We start from the raw sequence: 26,545 nt of genomic DNA on the forward strand, positions 1-26,545 counted from the left end.
AGATTTACAGCTGTGCCATATTCTTTCCATTTCTTGCTGTTTGACTTCACTGTACTCCAAGGGATATTCAGTGACATGGAAATTTTCTTGTATCCATCTCCTGACTTCCATTTTTCAACAACCTTTTTCATGGAGTTGCTTGGAGTGTTCTTTTGCTTTCACGGTGTAGTTTTTGCCAGGATACTGACTTGCTAGTAGTCGGACCTACCAGATACAGGTGTATTTTTACTACAATCAGTTGAAACACCTTGACTGCACACAGGTCTCCATAAACAAATCTCCACTTAACTAATTATGTGACTTCTGAAACCAATTGGCTGCAACAGTGATGATTTGTTGTGTCATATTAAAGAGGGTGAATACTTACGCAATCAATTATTTTGAATTTTATATTTGTAATTAATTTAGATCACTTCATAGAAATCTGTTTTCACTTTGACACAAGAGCCTTTTTCTGTTGATCAGTGTCAAAAAACCCAAATTAAGTTCACTGTGATTCAATGTTGTAAAACAATAAAACATGAAAACTTACAAGGGGGTGAATACTTTTTATAGGCACTGGATTTGCTGATTTGTCAGTACCTTTGATTCAGCTGGCAATAGTGGTGTCATCAACAAACTTGAATCTGGCATTGGAACTGTGCTTAGCCTCGCAGTCATACGTGTAAAGCGAGTGGAGCAGGGGCTAAGCACACAGCCCTGTGGGGCACCTGTGCTGATGGAGATTGTGGAGGAGATGTTGTTGCCAATCTGAACTGACTGGGGTCTGCAAGTGATGAAGTCACAGATCGAATTGCATAAGGAGGTATTGAGGCCAAGGTCAAGAAGCTTATTGATTAGTTTTGCAGGGATGATGGTTTTGAATGCTGAGCTGTATTCAATAAAGAACACCTTGATGTATGTACCTTTGCAGTCCAGATGTTCCAGGGTTGAGTGAAGAGCCAGTGAAATGGAATGTTGTGGACCTGTTGTGCAGTAGGCAAATTAGAGTGGATCCAAGTCACTTCTCAGGCAGGAGCTGATAAGTTTCATCACCAACTTCTCAAAATACTTCATCACCATAGATGGAAATGCTACTGGAAGATAGTCATTGTCTATAATCCTGATAGTACATGGCATGCAAAAGTTTGGGCACCCCTGGTTAAAATTTCTGTTACTGTGAATAGCTAAGCGAATAAAAGATGACCTGATTTTCAAAAGGCATAAAGTTAAAGATGGCACATTACTTTAATATTTTAAGCAAGATTACTTTTTTTATTTCCATCTTTTACAGTTTCAAAATAACAAAAAAGGAAAAGGGCCCGAAGCAAAGGTTTGGGCACCCTGGTCAGTACTTAGTAGCACCCCCTTTGGCAAGTATCACAGCTTGTAAACGCTTTCTGTAGCCAGCTAAGAGTCTTTCAATTCTTGTTTGGGGGATTTTCGCCCATTCCTCCTTGCAAAAGGCTTCTAGTTCTGTGAGATTCTTGGGCTGTCTTGCATGCACTGCTCTTTTGAGGCCCATCCACAGATTTTCGATAATGTTTAGGTCGGGGGACTATGAGGGCCATGGCAAAACCTTCAGCTTGCGCCTCTTGAGGTAGTCCATTGTGGATTTTGAGGTGTGTTTAGGATCATTATCCTGTTGTAGAAGCCATCCTCTTTTCATCTTCAGCTTTTTTTATAGATGGTGTGATGTTTGCTTCCAGAATTTGCTGGTATTTAATTGAATTCATTCTTCCCTCTACCAGTGAAATGTTCCCCATGCCACTGGCTCCAACACAAGCCCAAAGCGTGATCGATCCACCCCGTGTTTAACAGTTGGAGGGGTGTTCTTTTCATGAAATTCTTCACCCTGTTTTCTCCAAACATACCTTTGCTCATTGCAGCCAAGAAGTTCTATTTTAACTTCATCAGTCCACAGGACTTGTTTTCAAAATGCATCAGGTTTGTTTAGATGCTCCTTTACAAACTTCTGATGCTGAATTTTATGGTGAGGATGCAGGAAAGGTTTTCTTCTGATGACTCTTCCATGAAGGTCATCTTTGTGCAGGTGTCACTGCACAGTAGAACAGTACACCACCACTCCAGAGTCTGCTAAATCTTCCTGAAGGTCTTTTGCAGTCAAACGGGGGTTTTGATTTGCCTTTCTAGCAATCCTACGAGCAGTTCTCCCAGTAAGTTTTCTTGGTCTTCCAGACCTCAACTTGACCTCCACCATTCCTGTTAACTGCCATTTCTTAATTACATTACGAACTGAGGAAGCGGCTACCTGAAAACGCTTTGCTATCTTCTTATAGCCTTCTCCTGCTTTGTGGACGCCATTTATTTTAATTTTCACAGTGCTAGGCAGCTGCTTAGAGGTGCCCATGGCTGCTGATTGTTGGAACAAGGTTTGCAGAGTCAGGGTATTTATAAAGCTTTGAAACTTGCATCACCTGGCCTTTCCTAACAATGACTGTGAACAAACCATAGCCCTAACAAGCTAATTAAGGTCTGAGACCTTGGTATAAGCTCAATTTGCTCAAATCACTTGGGGTGCCCAAACCTTTGCATGGTGCTCCTTTCCCATTTTTCAGTCTAGAATTGGACAAAACAAAAATAATGCACTAATCTTGCTTAAAATGTTGAAAAGAATGTTTCATCTTTAACTTTATGACTTTTGAAGATCAGTTCATCTTCTACCTACTTAACTATTCACAGTAACAGAAATTTTGACCAGGCTCCCAAACTTCTGCATGCCACTGTAAAATATCGGGACCATATGTCTCTTGCAAAACATAATGGCATAGATGTATGAGGAGGAAATTAGGCTCAAAGCTTTGCAGACAAAGCAACACTGTGTGGTAAGCAGTGAACTGAATGGGAGCAGACATTAAGCAGGCTGGTGAGATCGACAGCACATTGTAGATATAATTCAGTGTGAAGACGCTCTTGGAAAAAAAACAACTCAGAGGAACTTTATGATCTAAACAGGATAAACTTGAAGGGATACATAACCATGCTGTCTTGATGCTGTGGCAATTGACGAGGAACTGTATGTTCAGATGTGTATGGATTGGTGATAACGGTGAGGAAAGCACACTGATCTACAAATGACTGAATAGGCTTTGGATGGAGTATAGTGTCATAACTTTGGCACCGCATGTTAGAATGAGTAGAGTTGCGGCAGAATAATGAAGAATTGTTGGGGGATCATGGTGGTACAGTGAGCTAGCTTTGACTTGTCAGATCGAGAGATACGCTACGTCCGTCATCAAGAGAGATGGAAATTCCACGAGGAGTGCACAGTCTCCAGCAGGCACTGGGGATGACATCACCAAGTGGTTCTTGCACAGAGTGCGAACACCTGGAGACAGAACTAGTTCAGCATCTTGGGCAGTCATGACTGATCCTCTTAGAGAAGGGTTCCCAACCTGGGGTCCACGGACCCTTTGATTAATGGTATTGGTCCATGGCCCCTGTCTTAGAGCAATCTTGATAGTTGCTCAGCTGGCACTTCCTTGCAGGCACAGACCACAGAACCCAGCCTCCTTGGTAAATAGGAGTTAAGGTGCCCAGGACAGAGAGAGGGCAGGTACCCAGCAAAGTCGTTACTTGGTCTGCACTTGGATTTGCAGAGGTGGAGGAAGCCGCATTGAACATACCCAAAGCAATGGCTTTCCACAGATGCTGTCCGCCCTGCCATGGTTTTCCAGGGTTCTCTGTATTTCAGATTTCTAGCATCCACAGTTTTCCTGTGATAGTCATTCCTCAATTGTTGAAGTGTCAAAATAAACTTTATTCATAATAAAATATTTACAAGAATAGACCATGCAATGTCTTTTTATTCTTACATTCGTGGCCAATGCTTCAAGTGGTGTTCTATTATATTCCTTAAAACCAACAGGGCACTTGCCACTCTTGTGAGTCACTGGGGTGTAACACTACCACAATAAATAAGAGCAGATTTTATACATACACTGGATTCCGTTCAGTTAATTGGGGCAGCAACCTATTTGGGCCAACCCTTAAAGGACAAAAACTGATTGAAATAATAGCCGGAATTCCTTTTGTTTATATGGGAGACTGTTGCCCAACAGCTTCTAGGCACAATAACTTGTGCCGATGTTAGACACTCCACCATGCTTAGAGAGAACGTTTTTTAAATAGCATCTGTTGCATGTGCTTGTGTTCAAAAAGCAATGATTTCTGACACAGATAATTGGCAAGAAATAAGCAGTAAGTCAATTCAGAACTGTTTTACTCACTGAGGTTTCAAGTATTCACGTTTGGTGTTGCCAACGGTGGCCATGAGGGAGAAAGAAATTATTTCACTAATTAGGGACTATGCTGAATCTGATAACGACAATTATCTTGAATGTTAAAATGAAAATGAAGATTTGGAGGATACAATCGTCAACAGCATAGTATGAAGGCGGTCTATTATTTACAGTAGATGCTTGTACTGATTTTGCTCATTTACAGTCAATTAAAAGAACACAGCAGCATACCCTGGATGAATCCCTCCGTTGATAACTATTACAAACTAATATAGAGTTTTATAGTACTGTAATAGTATTAATAGGGTTCTAATTTGTCCTGCAGTTCATTTAAATACATACAAAGTAATTTGTTACTCAGTTAAAAGGTAGCTTGTCTTTTTTATACATTTTTAACTATTTCCATGAAACCGGCTAACTTAATTGGGCCAAAATGTATTGGTCCTGATGTGTCTCAATTAACTGGAATCCACTGTATATCAGGATAATCCAATTCCCTCAATACCTATAGATGATCAACTGCCCTCTTGGATGTACTCAGTGGCTGAGCTTCCACAACCCCATCATTGGTCGAGAGTGCTGAGGGTTCACCTGCCAGAGACAGAAGAATTCTCATTCCCATCCTGAAGAGTCGAACCATTATTTTCAATTTATGAAATATGTGGTATGACTTTAATCTGGGTAAATGCGCGCAGCTGGATGTGTGTATGTGTGTGCATGTGTGGCGGTAACACTTTCTATTGTTGATGAGGCTCGAAGGTGAGATAAGGTGATCATGCAAAGCAGCAATTTAACCTGCAAATTGCCCCTTAGCAGTTAATAGAAAAGCAAATAGTTTGTACATTGTAGAATGAGCTTTATTCATTTTTTAAGGACTAGGAAAGATTTGATACTGTCATGGTCCCTTCTGGCAATTGTCCACCTGGTTATTTTCCTCAGGAATTGGCCCTCAATCACCTCGTTTAGTTCCCAATCATTCCCAGGTTCCACTAACTACAAACGCCAGCTTTCCATCAGCAAATGCAGTAAAAAACCCTGTGACCACAACAAGGAGCTGCCAGTTTGTTGGTTGACTTGTGTATCAGTAACCTTGGTCTATGTTTCTTAGGACTATCAGTTATAAGTCTAGCATCATTCCTGAATTCTCTACTAAGACCAAGATACTGGGTAAAGATTCCCTTGGCACCACTTCCACACTTGCTATGACTGTAATGTCTCCTGACTTGGCCCCTGCGCCCGTGTTCAGCACTTGGATTCATTCCACTGCCACATCCTTGCAACAGATACATATGTTGGTGAGACAGGAGTGAGAAAGGTTTTGCTCAGGACTGTATATAATTTTAATCAGAGTGACACATACAAAATGCCGGGGGGACTCAGCAGATCAGGCAGCATCTTTGGAGAGGAATAAATGGTCAATGCTTTGTGCTGAGATGCTTCATTGGGACTGGAAAGAATGGTGGGTGAAGCCAGATTTGTAAGGTGGAGGGAGGGGAATGAGTACAAACTGACAGGTGAAACCAGGTGAGGGAGAAGGCAAATGGGAGGTGGAGGGGGTATGAAGTAGGAAGCTAGATGGTGATAGATGGAAGAAGTAAAGGACTAAAGAAGAAGGAATCAGACAGGAGAGGAGAGTAGACCATGGGGAAAAGGGGAAGGAGGAAGAGCACCAGAGGGAGGTGAATTTTAATCAGCTTAGGTCTCACATTAAGAGGTTTTAAATGATTTCATAACAAAAAACGAAGGCCCTTTGTTGGTTGGGGTTGACCATGGATGTTGTGTCTCTGTTGTTCCAAGCCAGTGCAGTACGATATGGAGAGCAAGGTGTTGTCATGCAAGAAGCTCCCCTCTCCATGCAGCTGATGAATCCAAAGGGACGGCAGAGACCAATACAATTGGGCACCAGCAGTGGTGCAGGAGTTGTCAGTCAGCATTGAACTCAACGTAAGGCTGCCTTAGGGACTCCAGCTTTAGATTTTTCCCTCAGGGTTTACTCTCGAGGCCTTCCCCGTGAGTGGGTGTAGCTGCAAGGCAGTGGAGGTTTGAGATCCGAGTTTTCCTTTGCATAGACGAGCTGCCAACCACAGCCTGACAAGACCCATCTGGTGAAGCAACTGGTTTTAGCTGCCAGTAACCTGCCTTTGCCCCTTCTGCTGTCTGTAGAAACAGTTCCACCGGGCTTAGTAGCTAAGCCACGCGTGAAGGCCAGGAGCTGGAATTGTTTGTCCGAGGCTATTAGAGACATGTGCCATTGGGAGCATTTAGTAGGTAGTGGGAGCTTATCCCCTCTACCACCCAAGGCTATAGCAACACTAAAAAAATTATTTACCAGAGTCATAGAGTCATAGTATGCTATAGTGCAGGACCCACTCCTTCAGCCCATCTAGTTTATGCTGAACCATTAATGTGCCTAGTCCCATCGGCCTTTATCTAGATCACAGCCCTCCATACCCCTCCCATCCATGTACCTATCTAAATTTCTCTTAAGTGTTGAAATCAGCCCCACATCCAGTACTTGCACTGGCAGCTCGTTCTGCACTCTTACCACCCTCATGTTCCCCTTAAACGTTTCACCTTTCACTCTCAACTATGATCCAAACTCAGTGGAAGAAGCATGCTTGCATTTACCCAATTTATACCCCTCATAATTTTGTGTATCTCTATCTAATCTCTTCTCAGTCTTCTGTGTTTGAAGATAAAGTCCTGACCTATACCATCTATTGATGCACCATCAATAACTCACTCTGTAAGGCGAGATATCGGTTTTTATTGACTGGAAGAAGGAACAAGCAGTGAGTGACCATCATACTACATCCTGGAGACTGAGAGGCCGGGCTCAGGCCTCAATCGCCTTTATACAGGGGCCTGTGGGAGGAGCCACGGGAGCAGTCAGCAGGGGGCGTGTCCAGACAGGTATATGTAGTTCACCACACCTACCCTGTAACTCAGATCCTCAAATCCCAGCAACATCCTTGTGAATTTTCTTTGTATTCTTTCCATCTTACTTACACCTTTCCTGTAGGTAGGTGACCGAAACTGCACATAATTCTCCAAATTAGGCCTCACCAACATCTTATACAATTTCAACATAACATCCCAACTCCTGCATTTAGTACATTGATTTATGAAGACCAATGTGCCAAAAGCTATTTTTATGATCATGTATATCAGTGAAGTCACTTTCAAGGAATTATGAACCAGTATTTCCAGATCCCTCTGTTCTATTACACTCTTTGGTTCCCTACCGGTCCATGTAAGACCCAAAATGTTCTCCCAAAATGCAACACCTCACTCTTGTCTGCATTAAATTCCAGCTGCCATTTTTTAGCCCATTTTCCAGCTATCCAGATTCCACTGCAAGCTTTGAAGGTCATCCTCACTGTCCACTACACCTCCAATCTTGGTCTCATCCACAGATTTGCTGACCTAGTATACCACGTTATCATCCAGATCGTTGATATAGACGACAAACACCAATGGAGCCTGCACCGATCCTTATGGCACGCCACTAGTCACAGGCCTCCAGTCAGTGAGGCAACCATCTACTACCACTCTCTGGCTCCTCCTATGAGCCAATTTACTAGCTCATTTTTTTATGCCAAGCGACTGAACCTTCTTGTCAAACTTCCCATGTGGGACTTTGTTAAGCACCTTGCTAAAGTCCACATATACAACACACACTGCCTTGCCTTCATCAACTTTCCTGATTGCCTCCTCAAAAGACTATTAGTTATATACGACTTACCATGCACAAAGCTCTGTTGACAATCCCTAATCAGTCCCTGTCTATCCAAATATTTATATATCTGGTCCCTCAGAATACCTTCCAATAACTTTCCCACTACTGATGTCAAGCTCACTGGTCTAAAATTTCATGGCTTATTCTTAGACATGTAAACAACAGAACATCATTAGTTATCCTCCAAATCTCAGGCACCTCACCTATGGCTAAGGACCCCTGCAATTTCTGCAGTAGCTCCCACAGGGTCTGAGGGAACACATTGTTAGGCCCTGGAGATCTATCCATCCTGATGATAGTAGATGACTCACCTCCTCCTTCTCCAAATCCAGGTTGCAGTGAGTGGTCCAGTCAGCGGTGAAGATCATTGGCTGTCAGTTATCGACATTAAAAAACCAGTTCGTCGGCAGAGCAAAGAAAAGTGCTGAAAAAATTACTGCTGACTCCACGCACCCTAGCAGTCACCTATTCACCATATTGCCATCAGGGAGACACTGCAAGTCCATCGCCACCAGGATACACATCATCTCTGAAGCTTCTTTCCTGTAGCTATCCAGCTTCTCAACAAAACTCACTCAGGTGTAATGCCCTAATAGTCCCTGCACAACATCTGTTGAATGGTCTTTCCTGATCTTCTTGTTCTACTGATAATTATGGAGTCTGTTCATATGTTCACATTTATTTAAGCTTGATGTTGGCATTTGTGTTGACCGTTCTGCTAATTGTTGATGGCTCATGGCTGTTTGCACAATTGTCTTGTAATTTGTTGGTTGCTATTGTTGGTCTGTTGTGGTATAGTCCTGGTGTTTTTTCTTGGCACCGAGCCACAATCAATTCTGGTATGTTTCACATACTGGCAATAAAGTGATTCTGACTTTAAAGTGATTCTGCACAGGACGGAAAGAAGCTGCAGAAGGTTGTAAGTTTAGTCAGCTCCATCTTGGGCACTAGCCTACAGAGTACCCAGGACATCTTTAAGGAGTGGTGTCTCAGAACGGCAACGTCCATTATTCAGGACCTCCAACACCCAGGGCATGCCCTTTTCTCACTGTTATCATCAGGTAGGAGGTACAGAAGCCTGAAGGCACACACTCAGTGATTCAGGAACAGCTTCTTCCCCTCTGCCATTCGATTCCTAAATGGGCATTGAAGCTTTGGGCACTATTTCACTTTTTTAATATGCAGTATTTCTGTTTTTGCACATTTTAATAAATTCAATATACATAATTGATTTACTTGTTTATTTATTATTATGTTTTATTTTATTTATTTTTTCTCTCTCTGCTAGATTATGTACTGCATTGGATTGCTGCTGCTAAGGTAACAAATTTCACGTCACCATCCATTCTATTTATCTAGGGAGTTTGCCTTCATAAATCCTGATCTGCAGTTTATATACAATCAGCGCCTAACTATAATCAAGTTCTTGAGATACTGCATGATGTCACCTCCAAACAAGAAATAGTCCTTACAAATGCATTTCAAATCACGGTGGGGGACATCATGGTCAAAGTGGCAGTTCTGGATTGAACTTGAATTAACGAAAGATGCTCAACAGTGTTGAATGCTATCACCTCTTGTAAAGTAAAATCAAGTGACATAGGTGACAACAAGGCTTTGCTTCCAGATGAGCTCAATGCCTTCTAAGCTTGCTTTGACCATCAAAACATGGAGGAACCATCACAAACTCTACCACAACCCCTGATGATCCTGTGATTTCCGTCCCTGAGGCTGACATGCAAGCAGCCTTCATGTGGGTGAACCCATGAAAAGCCTCTGGCTCAGACGTGTTACCCAGCCGAGTACTAAAGAGCTGTAGTGTTAGCTGTAGTACTAGCTGGAGTGTTCACTGAGATCTTTAACCTCCTCCTTCAGCAGGCTGAGGTACCCACGTGCTTCAAGCAGGCTTCAGTGATCCCGGTGCCTAATAACGTGGAAACATGCCTCAATGGCTATCATTGGGTAGCAATTACATCTACGGTGATGAAGTATTTTGAGAAGTTGGTGATGAAACATATCAGCTCTTGCCTGAGAAATGACTTGGATCTGCTCCAATTTGCCTTCCAGAGCAACATGTTCACAGTAGATGCCATCTCACTGGCTCTTCACTCAATCCTAGAACATCTTGACAGCAAAGGTGCATACATCAGGATGTTCTTTAACAACTACAGCTTGGCATTCAATACCATCGTCCCCTCAAAACTGATCAATTAGCTTCAAGACTTTGGCTCGGTGCTATCTTTGTTTGATGTGAAGAGTGTTGTTTAGTGCCAGCAGTGCAGTGCAAGGACCTAAAATTACAACGGATTACAAAATAATTGCGACACTTGTATAGGCACATGGATGGGAGGGTACAGAGGGCTATGGCCCAGGTCAGGTCAATGGGACTAGGCAGGTTAATAGTTTGGCATGGATTAGATGGGCAGAAGAGCCTGTTTCTGTGCTGTAATGTTCTATCACTCTAAGACTCTAAATGAGTATGCATTCAATGTCCATTTAGAAATCTGATGGCAGAGGGAAAGAAGCTGTTTCCTGATTGTTGAGCGTGGGCCTTTGGGCTTCTGTACCTCCTCCCCAATCAACATACACAAAACATTGCAGGAACTTGGCAATTTCATCACTTACAGACCCCAATCAGTTTGGATTGGCAACAACATCTCCTCCACAATCTTCATCAGCACAGGTGAACCACAAGTCTGTGTGCTTATTCCCCTGCTCTACTCACTTTTCTCTTATGACTGTGTGGCTAAGTACCGCTCCAATGCCAAATTCAAGTTTACTGACAACACCACTGTCACAGGCCGTATCAAATGTGGTGACGAATCAGCATACAGGAGGGAGAATGAAAATCTGGCTGAGCGGTGTCACAACAACAACATCTTCCTCAATGTCAGCAAGACCCAAGGAGATAATTATTGATTTCAGGTGGAGGAAACCAGAGGTCCATAAGCCAAGCCTCATTGGAGGATCAGAAGTGGAGAGGGTCAGCAACTTTAAATCATCAATGCTATTATCTGCCCTGGACCCAGTAGGCAAATGCAATTATGAAAAAAGCACGGTAACACCTTTACTTCTTTAGAAATTTGCAAATATTCAGCATGACATCTAAAAATCTGACAAACTTCTACAGATGTGTAGTGGAGAGTATATTGACTGACTGCATCACAGCCTGGTATGGAAATGCCCTTGCCCTTGAACAGAAAATCCTGCAAAAAGAAGTGGGTAAGGCCCTCCCCATCTTTAATCACGTCTACACAAAGTGTTTTTGCAAGAAAGCTGCATCCATCATCAGGCACCCCCACCACACAGGCCAGGCTCTCTTCTTGCTGCTGCCATCAGGAAGAAGGTACAGGAGCCTCAGGACTCACACCAGCAGGTTCAGGAACAGTTACTACCCCTCAACCACCAGGCTCTTGAACCAAAAGGGTAACTTCCCTCAACTTCACTTGCCCCATCATTGAAATGTTCCCATAGCCTATGGACTCACTTTCAAGGACTCTTCATCTCCTGTTCTTGATATTTATTGCTTATTAATGAATTATTATTAATATTTATTTTTGTATTTGCACAGTTTGTTCTCTTTTGCACACTGATTGAACATCCAAGTTGGTACGGTCTTTCATTGATTCTACTATAGTTTTTATTCTAGTATAGATGTATTGAGTATGCCCACAAGATAAAGAATCTCTAGGTTGTATATGGTGACATATCTGTACTTGAACAATACATTTACTTTCAACAGATCATTGTTCAGAGAAATGCTCTTCAGTAACACACTTCACTCTCCAGTCTCTTTTGATGGATATTCTGGGTATGGGTCAGCAGCACTTTGAGCACATGTGAAACGGGTGAAATCAGTCCTTGATCACTTGCGTGAACTTTGTGTGGATGCACTGGCCACAAGTTGTCCTCACCTCCCGCGTGTTAGTCCCATGGAAATGATTCTTGAGTCAGAGAAGAAAAAGAGAAAGAGGTTCAAATCATAACAGGAATTGTGCTTCAGTTGGGAACACAAGGTCAGATTCCTCCCTTATACCATTGTAAAATATATGAACACTCTCTATAAATACAAACCCAATTCCTCCCCTTTCCTATCTCCTGTAGTTTCTTTCATATTGCACATTAACTATTGTGGTTGGGAACTTCCCCTGCGGGTGACCTTCTCCGTTAATTACTGTGTCTGTCCTAAACACAGGAGACCAACTTATTACATGAATCGTTATTAGTCACTTCCCAGACAGAGTCTCCAAAACATTCGCTGCATTGGCCTTTACGAACAAGATTCCTCCTCTCTCTGCCCTCTCCACACTAATTGGTGTTAATTCCAGATGGGATCCAGTTCCATCGCCTCTCCTGGTGGCTTTTGACTGAGCCACAGCATGGTTCGTGACCCCAAGACATTACTGAGAGAAGGCTCTCAGAGTCTTAGCCAATGTTTATCCATAGAGACTGAGAGAGATTCAGTGCAGTAACAGTCCCTTCAGCCCATTGAGTCTATGCTGACCATCAAACAATCCTACATTAATCTCATTTTAAAACTCTCCCCCACTCTACAGAGTTCCCCTCTCACACAAATTAACCCATCGATCAGCATGCCTTTGGTATATGGGAGAAAGTGGAGCTCCAGGGAAAGTCCACATCACTTGAACCAGTCTGGCCATTCTCCTCTCATTCTCTCATTAAAGAGGAATTCTTGCTCACAGAACTGTCGCTCCCTGGATGATTTTTTTTTTTGCTTTTCACACTATTCTCTGTAAACTTGAGAGCAGGGGCTGGGGACCTGGGGACCTGGGGGTTGACAGACCCCTTGCTTAATGACATTGGTCCATGGCATGAAAAAGGTTGGGAAACCTTGCTCTAGTGACTGTTGGGCATGAAAATCCCAGGAGATCAGCTGTATCTGAGAAACTCAAGCCACAATCACTCCACTGAGATCACATTTCTTCCCCATTCTGATGTTTGGCCAGCAAAATAACTGAACCTCTTGACCATGTCCACGTTGAGTTGTTGCCACTGATTAGATATTTGCACAGGCATACCTCATGAAGTGGTCACTGAGCGTAGATGACCTGTTTTGGAGGGAAATCCATGGAAAAACTAGGGAGGAGTGATGCGGACAATGAACTGCTGGAGGAACTCGGCTGGTCTGTGGAGGGAAATGGGCAGTCTCCATTTTGTGTAGAGGCTTGTCATTTGGACTGTGTGGGGAGGAGAGGAATCCTGGATAAAAGAAGAACAACCAGGTCTGCTGGGTTTTTAATGGCCCCTATCTCAGTGTGTTGGGTGTATACAGAGTGATGGTGGTACAGCCCAATTTGTCTCATGCCTACTTTGAATGTATCTCATTCACCTTTTCCTCATTTCTATGCCTTTCGCTCAGTCTCTATCAACACAAAAAGCTGGAGGTAGTCAGCAGGTCAGGCAGCATCTATGGAGAGGAATAAACAAACGGCTTTTCGGGCCAAGACCCTTCATCGGGATTGGAATGGAAGGAGGAAGAAGTCAGAATAAGAAGGTGGGGAGAATATAAGCCGGCAGGTGATAGGTGAAGCCAGGTGGGGTGGAAGTTGGTGAAGAGGGAGGGGCGAAGTGAGAAGCTGGAATGTGATAGGTGGAAATGGTAAAGGGATAAAAAAAGAAGGAATCTGATAGGAGAGGAGAGTGGACCATGGGAGAAAGGGAAGGAGGAGGGGAACCAGAGGAAGACGACAGGCGGGTAAGGAGAAGAGGAGGGAACCAGATTGGGAAATGGAAAAAGAGAGAAGGGGGAGGGGGAGGAATTACCAGAAGTTGGAGAATTCAATATTTGTGTTATAAAGTTGGAAGCTACCCAAACAGAATATGAGATGCTGTTTCTCCCACCTGACTGTAGCCTAATCATGACCATCGATGAGGCTACAGACTGACATGCTGGAAGTAGCATTAAAGTGGGTGGTCACTGGGAAATCCCACCTTTTGTGGTGAATTGAGTGAAGGTTTTTAAAGATGAGGTCGCCTGATCTAACTCTTTCTTTCCTATTTTCCTGCCCTTTTTTTGCCTCCTTTGGCCTTCACTCATTTCCTTCAAGGACTTTATCTCCACTTTTTCTTGTTCTCCCTCTCTTTCTGAACCCTCTCTCTCTCCCCGGGTTTCTATCCCATACGTGCTTTTGCAACTCTTTCAGTGCTTTCCTTTCTGTCCTGAAATTCTAAACAGGGAGCACGTTGCATTGAAGTTTCTGATCTTCCTGCACAGTAGTCACGCAGTGTGCCTACTTTTCAACAGTATAACATTACCACAGACATTCAGTCTGCAGCATCTCATAACATGTAAATAGTTTGCAAGATGATGTTTTATAAATAATCTTATCTCTCTGGATATAAATTTTTAATGCCTCTGTGCAACCGTTACATGGCTAATTCAAATGCTGAGCCAATGTCTGTCTATTTGTCTCTTTCCAATCCTTTCTACATGCTCTTCCCACTATGAAATTCTCTCTGTGTGTTCCTTTCTCCCTTTTCCACGTCCTCTGTGTAAGCGAGGAGGAGATGGGCAGGACACCAGAGAACTTCTCAGCAAGTAGGTCATAAAGCAAGGCTTCCAGGAATAGATAACGCCTGTCACCTTGAATCCTGTTATGACTAACTAGGACAGCAAGCAGCAAGCACCGGCTCAAGCACTTTGCCTTCTGTGCTAATCTGTCACAGCCAGCATGCCGCAAAGCAAGTGGTGCCCGGAATGCGAGTGTGGATTACAAGAAGCCATTCCAATGTTCATTCAGTAACGCTTTCTGTGGGACTTGGTGGCAGCAGCTGAGCTCAGTGACAGCTCGCCTTTGGCTGGCTTTCAAGTTTAGATCATACTCCTGAGGAGTGGGCACAAAACCGAGTCTAACGTTCCCATGTGCAGTCCTGCCGGAGCACAACTTGTTGAGGGTGCCGTTTTTGGATGCAGTATTAAATATATTGAGTGAGATTTTGCCTCTGACTCTTGACTAACATCCATCTTCAACCAGAAAGAACATACCCAGTCATTTACAGGTGGATATGTACAAAGTATTTAGGATCCTGTTTTTATAAATTAACTTTAACACTCTGGAGCAGAATTTATCACCCGTACCCAATTGTCCTTGGCTACCTGTTGGCTTGAAACACTGCAGGCCTTCTGGTGAAAGTGCGGAGGAGACTTTGTTCCGGGATTTAGACCAAGTGACGACAAAGGGCCAGTGATAAATTTTTAAGTCAGGATGTTGTGTGATTTGGAAGAGAAACTGCGGATGGTGGTGTTGGATCTGGTGATCTTGTCTGAAGTTTATTCAGAAGTCAGGAGTGAGGAATAAAACTTGGTGGCTACAGCATTTTATTAAATGTTACAAGAACGAAGAACAACAACTGTAAAATAAGTCTTGGTCGTCTGACACTCAGACTACAGATAAAGCAATTGCGTTGATAAGATATGAAATAGCCAGATTCAAGTGGCATGACACCTACTGCCAAAAGAGAAAAAACAAGAAGCTTTTATAAAATACAGATTCAGCTGTTTTACAATTCACTGAAAAAATACACATACATTGGTGCTTTTGTAAAAATTATAAGCAAGCATAAGAAAGTTAAACTACAATAAAATACAAGAAAAATAATAATTCTACAACCCAGTCCTAATGCCTGTTACCCTTGTTCTTCGTGCTGGTAGAGGTGGAGGTGATGGAGATAGAGGTGGAGGTGGAGGTGCTGGGAGCTGGTGATGGAGTAGAAAGGTCAAGTAGACACGGTGCTTTAGGTGGGTGGTACAGAGTGTAGCCACTGGGCACTGGTCATGAAGGGAACGAATGGTTAATGTTGTTGCACAGTAAACAGGTAAATTGGTGTATTGGTTTACTATTGTCACAGGTGCTGAGGTTCTGTGAATGCCTTCCTTACAAATCATTTCAACACATTAATGCTTTGGGGTAGCACACGGGAAGACAATAACAAAATGCAGGATAAAGTTACAAAGAAAGGACCAAGCAACAAGGAACAACTTTCATCATATATGTTTGCATGTATTAGGAAATTGTTGTGATATGTTGGTGCTACATGCAGCAACAGACATTTAACAATTATACAGAAATTTAAAAAAAAATATAGTTAGAAGTACAGCTATGGAGTAAAATATGCAGAAGTGTTTAAATACTAGCATGTATTTGCAATGTAAGCAGCATATAAGAAGTGTTTTAAAGTGTTTAGAGTGCAGTGATCGAGGGGGGTGGGTAGGGTTAACTAGAGTAGTTGATCACATCAAGTAGACAATAGGTGCAAGCCACAAGGTAGATTGTGGGGTAAACGGTACATTTTATTGTACTAGGGGACCATTCAATGTTCTTTTATCAGTAAGGGAGAACCTGTTCTTGAATCTGGTCATGAATGCTTTTATGTTTTTGTACCTCCTTCCCAATGGGAAGGGGGAGATGAGGAAATGTCAGAGGAGGGCAGGGGCTGCTTTACTGAGGAGGCTGGTTTCTGAGATCCGTGTCCACAAATAAGTGCCATTCAAGTCCGCCAGGATGATGTCGAGATTGCTGTGGCCGCAGAGCGGGCCGAGGGCTGGTGTGCACTCTGCACTGCACTTTCTCTGCAACTCTTTACTCTGCATTGCGTTATTGCTTTTCCCTTGCACCACCTCGATACACTGATGTCTGTACGGATGGCACGCAAAACAAGATTTTTCATCGAACCTCAGTACATGTGACAAAAATGAACCAATTGACTATTTTGCCATTTTATTTATCATAGGACAGTTAGCCCCTGAAGCGACACACACAAAGCGCTGGAGGCACTCAAGGCCAGGCAGCATCTACGGAGAGGAAAAAACAGTTGATGTTTCAGGCCGAGACTCTTCATCAGGACTGGAATGGAAGGAGGAAGAAGCCAGAATGAGAAGGTGGGGAGTTGGCAGAGGAGGTGGAAAAAGAGTACAAGCTGAAAAGCGATGGATGAAGCCAGATGAGGGGGAAGGTAGGTCGGTGGTGGGGGGGGGGGGGGTAAAGTAACAAAATGGGAGGTGATAGGTGGAAAACCTGTGATAGGTGGTAGGTGATAGGGCTGAAGAAGAAGGAATCTAATAGGAGAGGAGGGAAGAGAAAAGGGCAAAGGGAGAGGAATTACTGGAATTTAGAGAAACCAATATTCATGCTGTCAGGTTGAAGGCTACCCAGATGGAATTAGCCTCTGGACTGCTCTGTAGCCAAGATATTCTGCTGGAGGAACTCAGTGGGTTAGGCTGTAGGGGCAAAGGATCGGTCAACGTTTTTGGTTGAGGCCCTGTATCACTTACATGGTTGGTCGGTGATAAGGCCTTAGGAGAGAGCAGGTGGACTACAGGGAGGGACTTCCATCGGAAGGAGTAGCCACTGCAGGAGGACTTGCTCAGATCAGGATTAAGCCGAGAAAATGGAATTAGATAAGCATGGAGATTTTGGAGAGTTATAGGGCTGGAGGGGGTTACAGAGATTGGGAGGGATGTTGTGGTTGGAAGGAGGAGATTCCAGAGGTAGGTTTGGATGTGGGGCTGGACTGGGTTGCAGAGACAGAGAGGGGTGGAAGAGCTGGAAGTGATTATCAAGATGAGGAGAGAGAGAGTGACCAGAGGGATTCCAGAGATGGGAAGGGGTGTAGAAATTGGTAAGGGTGAGTCTGGACATGCAGAACATCAAAACATGATGTTCATTTGTAAAGTGGGTGTGCAGCTGAACCAGGAGCTGGTGTAGGGAGGGAGAATGTCAGTGATAGCGAGGGACCATGGTGCTGCCTCTACTACTGTGACAACATTGGCTGCACTTAATCATAAGCAACATGCTTTAGAACATGTCAAGATTGAGAAAGACTCATTGGGAATGCAAACTATTCTTCCTACTTGAGAGCAGATGTGTTAAAACCATGGAAGAGAGAGGCAAGGAATTCTAGGGAATGTGCAGCGTGTCATCTGACAGGACAGAATCCTTCTGGCTTAGTTCCCTTTGTGAAGTTCCTGATTTAAAATTAATTTCAAACTGGGAAAATATAATGGAGAATAACATCTAAATTCAGCAATCTAGGGAGAAAAGAGGAAAGCTCTAATCGGATTAGAACCCCGGTAAAATGGAAGACAAAGAAATCCAATCTGAATTTGTCAATCACGTTAATATTTAAAGAGCTTTATTTTTGACCGCTGCTCTATTATGTTTAACAGGGAAATCGGCTTGTGCTCAACGCTCTCCCTCTCACACAATTACTTTTTGAATTACCCGTTGTGTTACAGGCTAGGGAATGGGTCTGTGTAATAGCTCACTGTCAGATAAACTAGTTTGCATGCAGCCCTGGATGAATATATGAAGAAGCTAGAGTCTGTTTTTCAGATGCTCCATTCGTACATCTCAGTCACACCAATCTGATAACTACACAAACAAAAAACCGAGAAGCAAATGCTTCAAAGCCCTTTTTTAAATGTTTTAATATTCCTCTTGTACAGCTGGTTATTTTACTGCACGTCTTAAATTAGAACATTTTGTACACATACAATAAATAATGTAACAGACCAAATGTGAAACACCATTTAACATGCCAAGCAACTGACAATATTGGACATCAGATTACGTCTGAAAAAGGTTAGGATGGCATGTGGAATCATGGAAGGGAGTTATGGCCTGCATTTAATCGAGGGGTTCAGTTAGCTTGTGCATGGAGTAATCAATACCTGGGAATGAGTTAAACAGTCCAGAATTTATTCAAGGAGCTTAAGTAATTTATGTAAAGAATAATGGACCTCTGGGAGTGAATTAGAGTGTAGACTTTAAACTTGGATTTTAGACAGCTAGTATATAGAATAATGGAAACCGGGAGTGAGATGGTGTCTAGAATTTAATGGAGGAGTTAATAACAGTTAGACACAGAGTTACAATGTGAAAAATTGTCAAGGTGTTTTAGGTGAGTTGTATTAAGAATCTTCTCCGAGGATCATCGTCTTGTAATGGTGGAAAGAATTGTGAGTTCTTGAGATCCTGAGAGTGATGCCGTTTGAAGATTAACTCCTGGTAGGGTCGTCCATGGTGGTAAGGTCAAGTGGGAGGTTCCAGACAAAGAGCGATCCAACCAAGACCTCAGCAGTGGAGCTGGTGGAAGATGACGACACATCACAATACCAGTGAAGGTGGAGGGAGGCTACAGCAGTGAAGGGTCCCCAGTCGTCTTGCAATGCATGCCACTGGACCCTGACCCTGATCTGTCCAGGATCGTGTGGTGATCAGCACCCCCCCCCCCCCCCGCACGTTAAACAAAGTCACACACAGGCATTTTCCATTAGGGGAATTACCCCTTAGGAGAACATCATACTCCAGCAATTGCCCGACTACCACTACTGGTGAGAATAAACGGACATCTGGCAGTGAGTTAGAGTCTGGTCTTTAATCTGACGATTCACATGGTTTATGTATGGAATAATGGTCACGGGGGAATGAGTTAGAAGTGAAAACTAATCATGGGGTTCAAGGAATTTATACTTAGAATGTCGGAAGAACGTGAGCGAGACTTTAATCTTGGGGTTTGGAAGCATTGTGTAAAGAACAAAGGTTATTGAGGAACTGAAAGTAATTACGGGGTCCAGGTAGTTTATATTTAGAATAATGGATACCCGTGAGTGAGCTAAAGGCTGGAATTTAATTGAAGGTTTACATAGGAAACCATGGACGTCTCATAGTGAGTTACAAGTTAGGAATCTAATAGAGAAGGTCAGACTTACTCTGTTTCTGTGATTTTAACTTGGGGGCAGAGTACATCATTCATTAGAGTGAGGACGGGATTTGGTATTTTGAATGCTTCTGCTGTGTACATAGATGGAATTGGCTGTATGGTCTTAGTCACTTCCTTGGCCTTTAGTAAATGTTACTGACCTGTAAGCTGAGTGTACTGGACTTTCGGTAATCACGGTAAATAAGATGTCAGCAGCCAGACGCTCGGGCACTAACCTCCGCAGCATCAAGGACATGTTTAAAGAACCCCTACCCCACCCCCCCCAGTCAGCTGAGTGTACTGGACTTTCGGTAATTGCGGTAAATAAGATGTCAGCAGCCAGACGCTCGGGCACTCAAGCCATGTCTGCTGGAGAGAGGAGGAAAATATTCTGCAGATGTTCAAGGTTCAAAGTGAAATTTATTACCAAAGTACACATCTGTCCCATATACTATGTGGAGATTTATTTTCTTGCAGGCATACACAGTAGGACAAGGAACTACAATAGAATCAATGAAAAGCTACCCAGAAACAAGAACTGACGAGCAACCAACGACCAAGTACAAAAATACAAATAATAAATAAACATACAAAATAAAGCAAATAAATAAATACATGCATAGGGAGATAAATAGAGATATGGCGATAAATAAATGAATAAAACCGTGAACTTGAGTTGTAGATCGTTCCTTGAATTAATTTCATCGACCTACAACTCATGTTCACACCGAATGTCTGCTTCATAGGGGCTCGACTGCACCCTTGCTCCTTGTCTCATATTACTTTTCAAAATACAAAACCCCTGGTGGCTTTGTAAATACAGCAAGTTGGCCTGGTGTCACCGTGAAGGAGCACAGGGAGCTCTCCCACAACTGGCAAACTGTCTCACTCCCTGCATGCTGGGAGGGGCAGGGTCCCTGTAGGGTGACCAGAACTCCCTGAATGGCTAATGCCTGGAAAAAGAACTACCTCAACAGCCTTGGCAGTGTTGACTGCTCCACTTAGAGCAATCCTGATGGTTTCACCATAATTAATCAACTGTCTCCTCATCAACTGTAGTTAAGAAGCATCCTGGGCTTGACAATTGTGGTGTAGAATTATAATCAGTTTGGCTGGCGCCAAGAAGCAGCGAAGGGCAGATGATGGCATTGGGTGTAGTTGACCTCAAAATAGTGGTCAGTTTGGGACGCATGTCATGAGGTAATACTAGAGACCTTAATCTATGTGCAGATGAAGTAGATCAAACTGGTATTGATAATGCAGAAGATGAATACCTGAAATGTGAACGCGATGGATTTCTAGATCAGGATATCGAGCAATGCTCTGTGTGTAGGATTTATGTGTTTTCCCAAGTGCTACAGTTTCCTCCAGCATCCCAAACAGCTGCCAGTTGATGGGCTAATGAAGATTGCTCCTGTCTGCTTTGCTAGGTGATAAGAGAGAAAATAAATTGTCAGTAAAGTAGGTGAAAGAATTGCTCTGGCAGTTGGCAGAAGCTTGATTGGCTGAAAGGTCTCCTTTTATGTCACAAGGAATATGAGAATATGTGAACCAAATGGAGAGGAGGTAATTTTAGCTCCAGCACTGTGCAATGTGAAAGGGTTAATGAACAAGCAACATATGCATAATGCTGGAGGAACGCAGCAGGCCAGGCAGCATCTCTGGAAAAGAGTACAGTCGACATTTCGGCCTGGAGCAGGACTGGAGAAAAAAAGATGGTAGAGTTAAAAGGTGAGGGGAGGGGAGGGAGAATCACAAGGTGATGGGTGAACCTGGGAGGGGGAGGGGTGAAGTAAAGAGCTGGGAAGTTGATTGGTGAAAGAGATACAGACAGGGCTGGAGAAGGAAGAATCTGATAGGCCATGGAAGAAACAAAAGGGGGGAGAAGCACCAGTGGGAGGAATGGCAGGCAAGGAGATATGGTGAGAGAGGGAAAAGGGGATGGGGAGTGGTGAAGGGGGCTGGCCAAATCCAGAAGTTCAAGAAATCGATGTGCATGCCATCAGGTTGGAGACTGCTCAGAAGGAATATAAGGTGTTGTTCCTCCAACCTGAGTGTGGCCTCATTATGACAGTGGAGGAGGCCATGGATAGACATATCAGAATAGGAATGGGAAGTGGTATTAAAAAGGGTGGCTATTGGGAGATTCCACTTTTTCTGGTGGTATGAAGCATAGGTGCTCGGCGAAGCTGTCTCCCATTCTACGTTGGGTCTCAGCATATATGTACTACCTTGATTCATTTTTTGCAGGCACTTACAGGAAATAAAGATTACAATGGAATTTATCAAAAACTATCCAAAAAACGAAGACTGACAAACAACCAATGTGCAAAAGAAGACAAGCAAATTAAGGCAAACAAATAAATAAATAGAGAAATAAGTAACACTGAGAACATGAGTTGTAGAGTTCTTGAAAGTGAGTCTGTAGGTTGTGGAATCGGTTCAGAGTTGAGGTGAGTAAAGTTATCCGCGCTGGTTCAGGAGCCTGACGGTTGCAAGAAAACAGCTGTTGCTGAACCTGGTTGTGTAGGACCTAAGGCTTCTGTACATCCTTCCTAATGGTCAGAGGAAGAAGACAGCATGGCCTGGATGGTGGGGGACTTCGGTGATGAATGCTGTTTTCTTGTGGCAGAACTCCTTGTAAATGTTCTCAATGGTGGAGAGGGCTGGGCTGTCCACCATGTTCTGTAGGCTTTTGTATTCCTGATGCAACCGGTTAGGATACTGTACACTTTGCATCTGCAGAAGTTTTTGGAGATATACTGAATCTATGCAAACTTCTCAGAATGTAGAGGCTCAGCTGCAGCCCCTTTGTGATGACACTTCCGTGCTGATCCCAGGACAGGCCTTCTGCTATGATATCATAATCGCAAGGAATTTAAAGCTGCTGATCCTCTCCACCTCCGAACCCCTAATGAGGATCGGTTCATGGATCTCCAGCTTCTTTCTCCTGTAGTCAATAATCAGCTCTTTGTTTTTGCTGACATTGTTGTTGTAGCCCTGTTCAACCAGATTTTTATTCTCCCTCCTATATGCTGATTCACCACTACCTTTGAATGGGTCATCAGCAAACTTAAATATGGCATAGGAGCTGTATTCAGTCTCACAGTCACAGGTATAAAGTGAGCAAAGGACACAGCCTTTGATTTTGGAGGAGGTGTTGGTGCCAATCCAGTCTGACTGGGGTCTGTAAGTGAGGAATTGCACAGTCCTTTAATACGTTCCTTTAAGGGGGAAAGCTGGTCCAACCATAGACAAGCATGTAGGACGGAGATTTAAAACCAGGTTGAATGGTGCCACACCACGGACAACAAATTTAAGGTAACTACATCTAAGGTAAAGGCTCTTAAGATGCTGTAAGAAAAGCTGTATGCCCAAAGATTGTGATTGCAGATAACCAAGAAATCGATAAAACCTACACTATCTCCACTAAGCTAATGCTTATTCCCCTTATTCGCCTCTGTCACCTCTGTAAAGCATTCTGAGCTGACGCTCCTGATGTGAGGTCCTGCATTGTTGGTCCATGAAACCAGCTGAACTCAAGGATTGTACTGCAACTTTATGCCCTTAACGGTACCTATCACTTAAATCTCTCCTGATTCTATTGCACACAGAGGGAGAACTGATTAGAACTTGCTGAGAGACCCAAAGGTAAATATGTCTTCTTACAGCACGTCTTGGGCTGCTCCAGTGTGCTTCACAGCTAATGGGAACAGTGGTCAGCATTGGGAGCAAAGCAGCCTGTTCCCATAAGGAGCTGTAACCATATAATCTGATTTTGTAGTGCTTATCAAGAAATAAATCTAGATGCAGGTAGAAACTGGACCCTGGGGAGACCTGACAGGATTGGTTACCAGTGCAGTAGGACATGGCTTTGGGATAAAATTCCATTTTCAAGACAACATTTCCAAGAACATTACATAGAACTGGAACATCGGTTCGGAGGTTTGGTTCAAGTCAACAACATAAGACTTAAATCCACAAATTTCAGACTCAGAAACCACAGCTGACATGAAGAGAAATCATAGTTGAACAGTTTTACAGGCATACAGCAATCACAGGGATTTTCCAAGCAGATAAAAGGTTATTCCTACCAAGTGTTTGGTAAGGCTAACAGGGGAGCTAAGGTGAGTAAATTCAGAACAGATACAGATCATAGTGTATGTAGTATTTCAGTAACATCTGAGTAATATTGTAAATATATTGCTTGATTTAGCATTCTTTGATAACGTAATTCATTATGGGTTATATGTAAGAAGTATGCGAATGGCATAGGTCATTAGGCCACCGTGTCATATTTAAGTACAGAATTATTCCAGGCTCCTGTGCTTTTCTTTCGATTAGTCTTTGGAGTTGCAAAGCAGAACACAGATCAGGCGTGATTTAATTGGCACAGCAGGGTCCAGAGCCCTGTAGGTCCGACATCACTAGGTTCAGGAACAGTTAATACCACACAACCATCACCCTCCTGAATATGTGTGGATAACTTCACTCACCACAACTGATTCCAGAACCAACACACTCACTTTCCAGGACTAGACAAGTAATGTTCACAGTGTTATTTGTGTTTTTTTATATAGTTTCCATGACTTGTCTTCTTTTACACATTGAATGTTTAGTGTTTGGTTACGTGTAGTTTTTCATATTGTATTTCTTTATTTTCCTGTAAATACCTACAAGAAAATAAACCTCGAGGTAGTATATGGTAGCATTTACATATTTTGCTAACAAATGTACTTTGAGAAGGTGAGTGATCAAGCTCTCTTCCCATCTAGGAACAAAGTATGGATTCATCCTTTGCATTACGAGTTTTCCGTACAGTATTCTGTGTTAACTCACACACACTCATCTCCTTGAGAGCATCACCTTCCTTATCAAACCATCAGGAATGAAGATTGTAAATCAATATATTGAAAGGAGGTTACTGTGTCTGCCGCTGTCATTATCAGAGTATTTTATCAATGCTTCGTTACTGAGGGTTCATGTTAGATGATATCCATGTTGTTACTTTACAGGAAAGCAAATCCCAATATACTCAAGACCTTGTTTGCTGACCAATATCTGATACATGGGATCAAAACAGCCAGTTAACCAATTTCACTTCCAGTACCACTGTTTGGGCTCTTGTTCAACTATTCTATCCAATTCACATTATATCAAGAAGGGCTGGGGGCAGTAATTTTGCCCAGACTGCTGAAATGGGTAGAATCTTCGCTCAGTTCCCCATCACAGGACACAGGAGATTCTGCAGATGCTGGAAATCCGGAGGAACATCTCTCATGTCTCTTCACACTCCTCTCCAATCAGATTCCTTCTTCTTCAGCTCCTTATTTTTTCCACCTATCACCTCCCAGCTTCTCACTTCATCCCCCCTTCCCATTCACCCACCTTCCCCCTCACCTAGCTTCACCTATTACCTTCCAGCTTGTCCTCCTACTCCCCTCCACCTCACCCTCCATTCTGGCTTCTTTCCCTTTTGTTTCCAATCCAAATTAAGGGTCTTGGCCTGAAATGTTGACAATTTATTCCCCTCCATAGATGCTGCCTGACCTGCTGAGTTCCTCCAGCATTTTGTATGTGTTCCTCATCATGGGAATTGATGCTAGGCATTAGAACATTTATCTAAAGATGTATAATAAGATTTTGACAAACTTACTGGAGTTCTTTGAGGATATAATGAATGCAGTGAATAGAGGGGAACAGATGGACATTATTTACCGGGACTTCCTGAAGGCATTCGATAAGGTGCCACATGAAAGACTTAGCCATAAGATAAGGATACATAGAGTTGGGGGTGATGTATCAGCATGGATAGAGGATTGGTTCACTAATAGAAAGCAGAGAGTTGGGATACATGGGTGTTACTCTGGTTGGCGATCAGTGGTGAGCGGTGTGTCACAGGGGTCGGTGCAACTGTTCACAATATACATTAATGATCTGGGAGAGGGGGATGAGTGTAGTGTATGAAAGTTTGTTGATAATACTAAATTGAGTGGAAAAGCAAATTGTGCAGAAGACATGGAGAGTCGGCAGAGAGATATAGATAGGTTAAGTGAGTGGGCAAGGGTCTGGCAGATGGAATACAATGTTGGAAAATGTGAGGTCATCATTCACTTTGGAATAAAAAATGAAAGAGCAGATTATTACTTAAATGGTAAAAGTTGCCACATGCTGCTGTGCAGAGAGACTTGGGAACGCTTGTGCATGAATCACAAAAGGTTGGTTTGCAGGTGCAGCAGGCTATCAAGAAGGCAAATGGAATGTTAGCTTTCATTTCTCGAGGGATTGAACTTAAGAGCAGGGAGGTTATGCTGCAACTGTACAGGGTACTGATGAGGCTGCACCTGGAGTACTGTGTGCAGTTCTGGTCTCCTTACTTGAGGAAGGAAAAACTGGCTTTGGAGGTGGTGCAGAGGAGGTTCACCAGGTTGATTCCAGAGATGAAGGGGTCATACTGTGAGGAGACATTGAGTTGCCTGGGACCGTACTCTCTAGAATTCAGACAAATGAGAGGAGTTCTTATAGAAACATTAAAAATTATGAAAGGGATAGATAAGATAGAGACAGGAAATTTGTTTCCACTGGTAGGTGAGACTAGAACTAGGGGACGTAGCCTCAAGATTCGGGGGAGTAGATTTAGGATGGAGATGAGCATTTCTCAGAGAGTGGTGAATCTGTGTAATCCTCTGCCCAATGAAGCAGTGGAGGCTACCTCAGTAAATATATTTAAGACAAGGTTGGATAGATTTTTGCATAGTAGAGGAATTAAGGGCTATGGTAGGTGGAGACGAGACCATGACCAGATCAGCCATGATCTTATTGAATGGCAGAGCAGGCTCGCCAG

The sequence above is a fragment of the Hypanus sabinus genome, chromosome 4 (assembly GCF_030144855.1).
Source record: "Hypanus sabinus isolate sHypSab1 chromosome 4, sHypSab1.hap1, whole genome shotgun sequence".
NCBI lineage: Eukaryota > Metazoa > Chordata > Chondrichthyes > Myliobatiformes > Dasyatidae > Hypanus > Hypanus sabinus.